The following is a 9,708-nucleotide window of genomic DNA, read 5'->3' as shown; positions in this document are numbered from 1 at the left end:
GAACTGGAGTTACAGACAGTTGTAAACTGCCATGTGGTTGCTGGAAACTGGGTCCTCCAGGAGAACAGTCAGAGCTCATAACTGCTGAGCCATCTCTCTAGAACCTAAGAAAACAGTTTTTAAACCATGGGGGGTGGGGGGGAGATGGCGTATACCTGGAATCCCAGCATGTGAGAAGTGAGGCAAGAGTTCACAGCCAACATCAGCTGTGTCAAGAGTTAGGGAATAGTCTGGGCTACATTGAAACATTGTCCAAAACAAAGGAACTAAAAGCCCAGGGCTAGAGAGATGGCTCCGTGCTTTAGAGTGCTGGACGCTCCTGCAGAGGAAGTGGTGGCTCAACAGTCTGTAACGCCAGGGCCAGGGAATCTGCCGCCCTCTTCTGATCATTGTGGGTATTGCAAACATGTGATAATGTATGTATGTATATGTGCATGTGAGTGTGCATATACACGTATATGCATATACATATATGTGATGTGTGTATATGCGCATGTATATATGTATATATACACATATATGTACTCATACGTCCATACACATAAAAAATAAACAAATATCTTTAAAGGTTAAAAAATCACAAGCAGTTGTCAGTAAAAGGCTGTGTGCTTAATAATTATGTGAAAAGAATGTTTATCTTCAATTTATAATAGCAGAAATGCACACTAAATGTACTGAGATATAATTTCAAAGATAGGCAAAACCCCAGAGCTTGTCAGTTCACTGGAATAGTGGGGCTACGATGCCTGGTTCCCTCCTCTACAGCCTGATGAGAATAAATGACACGGTTTTACTGTGAGCCTCTGTGATCTTACTTCCAGGAATCCACCCTGCATCTAGGCAAATTCCAAACAGTATACAAGATCAGCCACGCAGGATGGTTTGTAATAGCACACGTGTGGAAACAACCCACATGTCCACCAGAAAGAAACCGAGTGACCGGAAAACTCATTTAAGAGTCTTCAAAAAAACCTAAGTTTCCAGGTTTAACTTTTTCTGGGAAATGAATATATTGTATACAATTTGAATTCCCAATGTTTAACAAGTAGATAGATAATAGACAGATGATTGATTGACAGATAAATAGGTAGATAGATAAATAGTTGTTAGAGACTTCCTCCCACGAGTCTCTTTCTTCCGTAGCACTAGATTTTAAAGTTAAAGAGAGCAATTCACAGAGTCGAGATCACATTGCCCAAGCCCACGTCACTAGATGCAACCACATTAGGAAGTTCTGGCTGGTGGCACAGAACAGAAATCTCATCCTCCAATTCCTTCACCGTTTCCTTCATCTTAGTAGCTAGGATGAAAACAGAAAGGCTGGGCTCCGAGAGCGTCTTGTACAAGGAGCAGTTACCAGGAATGAAAGCAGCCTCTGGTGGAGACGTGGGGAGGGAGAGCCTGAATTCCTGATAGTATCCAAGGGAGACGAGCTTCCACATTCTTACATGTAAGGAGTCTGTTTCCTTAAGTTACCAATACATGTGGCCGTGGGACTCTATTTATAGCTGAACCTAACCCTCAGTGTTATTACTTCCTCCTCTGCGCTCACCTGACTTCTGTCAGCCTCCTCAGGTAGTAGGTCTGTGAACTTACTACCTTAAGTTTCCTGCATTTCAAAAGAAATCAAGGCCCAGCATGGTGACACACATCTTTAATCCTAGCCCTTGGGATGCAGAGGCAGGCAGATCCATAAGAGTTCCAGGTTACCCTGATTCACGTGGAAAGTTCTAGGCCAGCCAAGCATAGCGAGATCTATAAAAGGAGAACGGTGCCGATGCACAGAAGACACCCGGAGGCCTTACCTGGGTCAGGAGCTACTATAATGCGTGAGTATGTAAGGGAGATAGAGGAGAGAGAGGAGCAGATTGGTTTAAGCATATAGAGAAATGCAGAACTGGAGGTGGAGAGGACTAACCTGATATATGAGTAGCCTGCCTCGCCACCTGAGGCCATGGTGACGTCCTGGCCTGTGCTGCCACTGAGGGCCATGTCTGGGTCCGTGTCAGTGCAGGAGCAGGGGTCTGTGTTAATGTCAGTGGTCATATTACCACCGAAGGCCATGCCGATGTCCCTGGTCTGTGCTGCCTCCAGGAACCATGCAGCTGTTCAAGGACTGTACAGAGCTGGCCCTGCCCCACAACTGGTGGCAGCACTCAACAGAGCTGGCCCCAACCCTCGCTGGCTGCAGCACTTGAGAGAGCAAGCCCTGGTGGTGTTGGGTGCGAGAGAGCTGACAGTCTGACCAGCTCAGCTGCCAACCACCCCAGGACCAGATCCGGGGCTTTGAGTTGGCCCCCTCCAACACCCACCCATCTATGAACTGCTGGAGCGCATGAAGGTTCTCCATGACATAGAGCAAGGACAGGGAATCTAACAGGAGTCCCAGTGAGGATCCAGTATTGATAGAGTAGCAGAAGCCAGAGGTCTTGAACCAGAACTCATTGCAATGAACATTTGCAAGTGAAGATGTGTGGACCAAAGGGTAGACTGGGACACCCTGGGACACACTGCAGCTTCTATGATGAGCTTTTTGTTTGTTTGCTTGTCTGTTTTGGTTGCTTAGTTTTATTCCTTTTTATCTGTATTTTCTTTTGTGGAGAGGTTGCCAGGGTGGAGCGTGGATACAAAGGGCCAGGGGGATGATTAGCCAGAAGCGGAGTCACATGTCCTCCCTGAGGATCCAGGAGGCAGACATTTCCTTTAGTGATGTACTCATTGAGGTTGTATTTTATAAAAAGAGCCAAGGATATGCTTTGTGGAGCACTGTGTGGTGAGGTGAGAGGGGTGCCTCGGCAGGCCCATGCTGAGGCATCCCTTCCCTCTGAGGTACCAGCCTTGAACGGATATAGTATGGAATAGAGTTTATTTAGTACATGGGAAGGAGAATGGAAAAGGGAGTAGAGAAAAGAAAGACAGGAAACTGTTGGGCGGAACCTAGACAGAATGCTAACAACTGATACAGTTCCAGTTCCCTATACATAAGCCCTCAACCTGTAGACAAAGCTAGTGAAACTCAGTGGGTCACAGAAAAGAAAAGAGGAGAGGAGAGAAGGGGAGAGAAGGGGAGGGGGGAGGAGAGGGGAGGGGAGGGGAGACCGGGAAACACATAAAAGTGGAAGGTGGGGCCAGCAGTTGGGAAACGGAAGGGAATTAGCAAGAACTGAAGAGGACAAGGGGGTTATGATAGAAATATATTATTTATAGAAATGAAAGCATAGCTGTGAAACTCAGTACTATGCACATACCTTATTGTTATCGGTGTGTGTATGATTCTGAGCATGTGCATGCATGGGTGCACTGTGGAGGGAGGAAGGCAGTTATCAGGAGCTGGTTACCTCCTTCCTCCGTGGGTCTCAGGGATTGACCGGGGTGGTCAGGCTTACCCAGCAAGTGCCTTTATTTGCTAAGCCATCTGGAAGGCTCTATCATGTCAATTAATGTATGCTAATGAAAAGCATTTTTTAAAAAAATTTCTAGTTTCTATCATTCCCATACCAGTATTATGGTTTTATAGAAGAGATAGAACAAAATCCAGGAAGTGAACATATATTCTTTTAAGATTTGAGGGAAAATGTCAGAATTCCAAGGTAACTCTTCCTAGGAGTCTACTTGCCCCTCAAGTATCAGGGCGCCAGCTTTGCTCTGCCCGACACAGGGTTTCTAGTGGAATTTTATGTCCTTGAAGTTTTAGGGTCCCTACTGCAATCCCTGATCTTGTTCATTCTTCAAACCCAAGTGATTTCAGAGATAATGTGGCATTTATGGAAATGTGGGAAATCTCCCAGATGTGTCTGAGCCTGAATGTCCTGAGTAGACAACAGACAGGAGCCCCAGTTAGAAGATGCTCTGTTAATGTCAGGTGGCCCGGGGTCCTTCCCCCTGTGGCCTCTCCATTTTCCTCACCTTTAAAAGCAAAGACTGGTGAGGTGAGCAGTTCCAGCCACACTGACAGCTTCCTCCTTTGTCTCCAAACAATTTTCCCTGAAGGTGGTACTAATTAACCATCCCGCACTCTGTGTCAACTGTTCTTCATGCCAGGATGACATGACACTTCTTCCTGGTTGGTCCAATCCTACAGTAGGAGGGAAATGGCAGGCAGGCAGCCATACTTATGTCCCTTTCCTTGGCCAGATAAGCAGCTGGGAAGTCTAAAAAGAAAGGCTGTTTTCCTGGAGTCTGTTCCATTTTTAAGAATAGAGTGAGCTCAGCAGAAAGGGTCCTGTTCTTTCTGCACTGGGCTGAGTCCCTTGTTTCTGTGTCTATTTACTTTTTCTTTGACAGGTGATTGGGAAGATGGCAGAACCTTACCTTTCTCTCTGAATAACAGCTTTAGTTCAGACTCCTGGGCTACAGGTCAAAAGCATTAACTTCTGGTGAGGTCTTTGTTTTCCTTGTCAGAGAAAAATATCGGCAAACAACAGCTACGAAGGTGTGTAAGGAAAGGACAAAGCAAACCCAGCAGGCTTTAGCAACTTACAGAATGGCTTGATTAGTTTACTTCGATCTTTCCGGCCCTTACAGCAGTACTGCTCTGAATACAACATGCTTGTGCACACAGGACCGAAACAATGATCTGCATAGGGAGCATGCGTCTGTCACAGATGTTTGTCACGGTTAATAATTTTAGTTAGTATGACACCAGCCTCGAAAAGCATTGTAAAGTTTTGCGTGGTAGCAAAATTATCTCCGGGAGCATCGTAGACATAAAAAGAAGTCGGCATCATAGTTGTAGATAGTTTTATTTTTAAAGAAGAATTTAGGATATCTAGAGTTTTTAGACCTCTTACAGTGTATTTAAGTGGTGTCAGTGACCATGAATGCACCTCACATGTGTGATAGATTTCGTCAATGAGAGCTATGACATGATTATTAAAAAAAAAAAAAAAAAAAAAAACTCCAGGGCATAGTGGTGGCTCATGCCTTTAATCCCAGCACTCCAGAGACAGAGGCAGGCCGATCTCTGGGCTCAAGGCTAGCCTGGTCTACAGGGAAAAGTCTAGGACGGGCAAGACTGCACAAACAACCCTGCCTCAATAAAACAAAACCCTTTAGGGTGTGGAGAGGTGGCTCAGCAGTTAGTGTCCTTTGCTGCTCTTGCAAAGGGCTTTCCCAGCCCCCACATGGCCACTCATAACAGCCTATAATAACTCCAGTTCCCAGGGCTCCAGTGCATCTCTGGGCACAGTCGAACACTCACAAGGACTGACTCTGACACGGAGTCATCTGACCATCACATGCTTCTTACCACACGTATGCAACCATGCACATGCACTCACATATGTACATAGACACTAACTAAATAAGATTTCATCCTGCTTTCAGAAATTTAAACAAGACTAACAAAATTAGCAAGAAACATATACCATTATCTTTCTCTTTTTCTTTTTTTTTCTTTTTTTCTTTTTGTTTTGTTTTGTTTTTTGTTTTGGGGGAGGGGTAGTTATTGGTTTTGGAGACAGGGAGAATTTCTCTATGTAGCCCTGACTATTCTGGAACTCACTCTGTAGCCCAGGCTGGCCTTGAACTTAGAGATCTGCTGGCCTCTGCTTCCCAAGTGCTGGTGTTAAAGATGTTTTTTTAACAGGCTTTCACTATGTAACCCTGACTGACTTGGAACTTGCTATGTAGATCAGGCTAGCCTGGAACTCACAGATATTTTCAGCTGCAACTTTCATTAATGTAAACTAATCTTCTGAAGAAGTTGGGAAGACTCAAATGAGAAATGTCCCATAGACTCATATATGTAGTCACTTGGTACCCTAGATGATGGTGCTGTTTGGGCAGTGCTCAGAACTCTCTGGAGGAAGTGTGTCACTGGGGGGGCGGGACTTATCAGTGTACATCCTTGCCCTACCTTCAATTCTCTTTTCCTGCTTCCTGTTTCCAATTGAGATGCGCTCTCTCTCTCTCTCTCTCTCTCTCTCTCTCTCTCTCTCTCTCTCTTTTAATGTTTCTCTTTAAAAAAAAAGATTTCTTTATTTATTTATGAGTACACTGTGGCTGTCTTCAGACACACCAGAAGAGGGCATCAGATCCCATTACAGGTGGTTGTGAGCCACCATGTGGTTGCTGGGAATTGAACTCAGGACCTTTGGAAGAGCAGCCCTTGAAGACACTTCTAATTTTTAAAGCACCTTTTCATCTATCACAAATGATCCGTCCCTTAATTGTATTCTTTTATCAGACTTTTTTTTCTTTTGTTGAGGCATGGCCTCATGTAGCCCAGGGTAACGTCAAAATGCCTGTAGCCAGGGTTGACCTTGAGCTCCTGAACCTCCCAAGGGCTGGGATGTGGACGTGCTCCACCAGGCCCCGTTCTCTCAGCCAATCCATCCCTTCAGCCTTCACTTCTCTCTGTCCTGTTCACACTTTATCTTCCTTCTTCACTCCTTTCTTCCTGTATACGGTTGACTTTCCTTAACTGTTCCAGGAAGTGTGTGCTCCAGGAAGTGTGTGCTCCAGGAAGTGTGTGTCCCAGGAAGTGTGTGTACCAGGAAGTGTGTGTCCCAGGAAGTGTGTGTACCAGGAAGTGTGTGTCCCAGGAAGTGTGTGTCCCAGGAAGTGTGTGTCCCAGGAAGTGTGTGTCCCAGGAAGTGTGTGTACCAGGAAGTGTGTGTCCCAGGAAGTGTGTGCTCCAGGAAGTGTGTGTCCCAGGAAGTGTGTGTACCAGGATGTGTGTGTCCCAGGAAGTGTGTGTCCCAGGAAGTGTGTGTACCAGGATGTGTGTGTCCCAGGAAGTGTGTGTACCAGGAAGTGTGTGCTCCAGGAAGTGTGTGTCCCAGGAAGTGTGTGTCCCAGGAAGTGTGTGTCCCAGGAAGTGTGTGTACCAGGAAGTGTGTGTACCAGGAAGTGTGTGTCCCAGGAAGTGTGTGTCCCAGGAAGTGTGTGTCCCAGGAAGTGTGTGTACCAGGATGTGTGTGTCCCAGGAAGTGTGTGTACCAGGAAGTGTGTGCTCCAGGAAGTGTGTGCTCCAGGATGTGTGTGTCCCAGGAAGTGTGTGCTCCAGGAAGTGTGTGCTCCAGGAAGTGTGTGTCCCAGGAAGTGTGTGTCCCAGGAAGTGTGTGTCCCAGGAAGTGTGTGTCCCAGGAAGTGTGTGTCCCAGGAAGTGTGTGTACCAGGAAGTGTGTGCTCCAGGAAGTGTGTGTACCAGGATGTGTGTGTCCCAGGAAGTGTGTGTCCCAGGAAGTGTGTGTCCCAGGAAGTGTGTGTACCAGGAAGTGTGTGTCCCAGGAAGTGTGTGTCCCAGGAAGTGTGTGTCCCAGGAAGTGTGTGTCCCAGGAAGTGTGTGCTCCAGGAAGTGTGTGTCCCAGGAAGTGTGTGTCCCAGGAAGTGTGTGTACCAGGAAGTGTGTGCTCCAGGATGTGTGTGTCCCAGGAAGTGTGTGTACCAGGATGTGTGTGTCCCAGGAAGTGTGTGTCCCAGGAAGTGTGTGCTCCAGGAAGTGTGTGTCCCAGGAAGTGTGTGCTCCAGGATGTGTGTGTCCCAGGAAGTGTGTGTACCAGGATGTGTGTGTCCCAGGAAGTGTGTGTCCCAGGAAGTGTGTGCTCCAGGAAGTGTGTGTCCCAGGAAGTGTGTGTACCAGGATGTGTGTGTCCCAGGAAGTGTGTGTCCCAGGAAGTGTGTGTACCAGGAAGTGTGTGTCCCAGGATGTGTGTGTCCCAGGAAGTGTGTGTACCAGGAAGTGTGTGTACCAGGAAGTGTGCGGTGCTTCTGCCTATAATCCCAACATCTGGGCAGCAGAGAAGGCAAACTGAACATTAGAGGCCAGCCTGGGCTCCATCACGGGAGCCTGTCTTAACTTTTTTCAAGGTACTACAGTCAACTCACTTTAAAATTAAAATACCTTAAAATTCCTCGACACTTGCTGTCTGTCAGACACAGGGAAGCTGCTAACTTGAAACGGTTCACAGTTTCAACATTAACAGCTACACGCCTTTTTGAAAGTGTCGTGTCTTTGCAAACCTGGGTTTTTTTGGCAGTTTCTTTGGTAAAAAGCAAAACTTCAGAGAAATGAGCACAGAATAGGGAGTCGAGGGCATCAGAGGCCATCTGTTCTAGAGCAGAACTGAAGACTCATGCATCCTGGTTTTCTTGAAGGTGTTTTTATTACATTTATTTGTTGGGGGTGGAGTTCCTCACATGCTACAGCACTCATACGGAGGTTCTCTTTCCACTGTGTGGCTTCCAGAACTCAAACTCAGGCTGTCAACCTTAGTGCCAAAGGCTGGTCAAGGTGATGACCTATCCCACCAGCCCAGTGCACAAATCTTAATTAGAGCTATTCTATATAGTATAATTCTTTCTTTCTTCCTTTCTTTTTCCATTTTTATTAAATTGTGTATTTCTTATTTACATTTCAAAGGTTATTCCTTTTCCAGGTTTCCTGTCCATCAGCTCCCCTAATCCCTCCCCTCCCCTTCTATATGGGTGTTCCCCTCCCCATCCTGCCCCCATTACCGCCCTCCCCTCAACAATCACATTCACTGATGGTTCAGTCTTGGCAGGACCAAGGGCTTCCCCTTCCACTGGTGCTCTTACTAGGCTATTCATTGCTACCTATGAGGTCAGAGTCCAGGGTCAGTCCATGTATAGTCTTTGGGTAGTGGCTTAGTCCCTGGAAGCTCTAGTTGCTTGGCATTGTTGTTCATATAGGATCTCGAGCCCCTTCAAGCTCTTCCAGTTCTTTCTCTGATTCCTTCAACGGGGGTCCCGTTCTCAGTTCAGTGGTTTGCTGCTGGCATTCGCCTCTGTGTCTCTCAGGAGAGATCTATATCTGGTTCCTGTCAGTATGCACTTCCTAAAAATATGGAACGCTTCATGAACTTGCGTGTCTTCCTTGCGCAGGGGGCATGCTAAGCTTCTCTGTATCGTTCTGATGTTAGTACATGGCTGATGAAGCGAGCACTAATTCTTTCTTTCAACTTATCCACATAAATACTCTGAAAGAACGTCAAGTATCATCACAGGGTAACTGGGAAATTGCTCCTGCCGTGAATTTCTCCTGAAATAGAATGTCAGTTTTGTGTGACAATGCATATGTTATTAATATTCCTAAGACATAAGTCATGTTATATATGTGTAGATACAAGATCCACATCTCTCATTCTTAAGGAAAACATGAACTACTTTATTCTGGGGCCATGTTGTATGACCGTAGCCTGAAAATACAGGTTTAAGTTACCCCTAATTCCATGTTCCAATGTGGAAGCAATTTCATAAAGTTTTATAGTTTTACAGAACAACAAAGTCTTGAGTTAAGTCACATTTAAAATACACTAATGGGGACATCACAGGCACAGGGACAGAAAGATGGGGAGGCTTTTCTACAGGCCCAAGATGCCATCTGATGACATTCTTAGCTTTCAGCTTGGTGGAAACTAATGATCTGCTAAGTTAGCACATTCCAAAAGGCTTTCATCTGGTAGCCACAAGATGTTAGTTCAGACGCAGAGGTGGGCCAACAATGGCTGCTCCAGCAGGCTAGAACTGGACAAAGAGAAGGTAATTAGCTCTGGACTTCCAACATTCCAACACAGTTCTGAAATTCTCATTAAGTCGATACATCTTTGCAGTGCAGACAAAGCTTCTTTCTAAGAATCATTCCCATATGCAAATCGTGACACATAATTAGACGTGAAGCTTCTCAAGTTGCCTTAGAAGTTTATTGATATCAAACCAATTGTGAGGAGTTGAGTGTGGACCGAA

General features: G+C 45.9%; 1 non-coding gene across 1 annotated transcript; it reads right to left on the bottom strand.

The window, feature by feature from the left end:
* Window positions 1–8,802: 8,802 nt before the first annotated feature.
* LOC120103198 (U6 spliceosomal RNA) lies at window positions 8,803–8,907 on the bottom strand. Its single transcript, XR_015621641.1, has one exon. It is a non-coding gene; the product is annotated as a U6 spliceosomal RNA (small nuclear RNA).
* Window positions 8,908–9,708: the final 801 nt, after the last annotated feature.

The sequence above is a fragment of the Rattus norvegicus genome, chromosome 5 (genome assembly GCF_021556685.1).
Source record: "Rattus norvegicus strain SHRSP/BbbUtx chromosome 5, alternate assembly SHRSP_T2T, whole genome shotgun sequence".
Taxonomy (NCBI): domain Eukaryota; kingdom Metazoa; phylum Chordata; class Mammalia; order Rodentia; family Muridae; genus Rattus; species Rattus norvegicus.
Note: the sequence above shows the minus strand (reverse complement) of the source record. Positions and strands in the feature narration are given on the sequence as shown.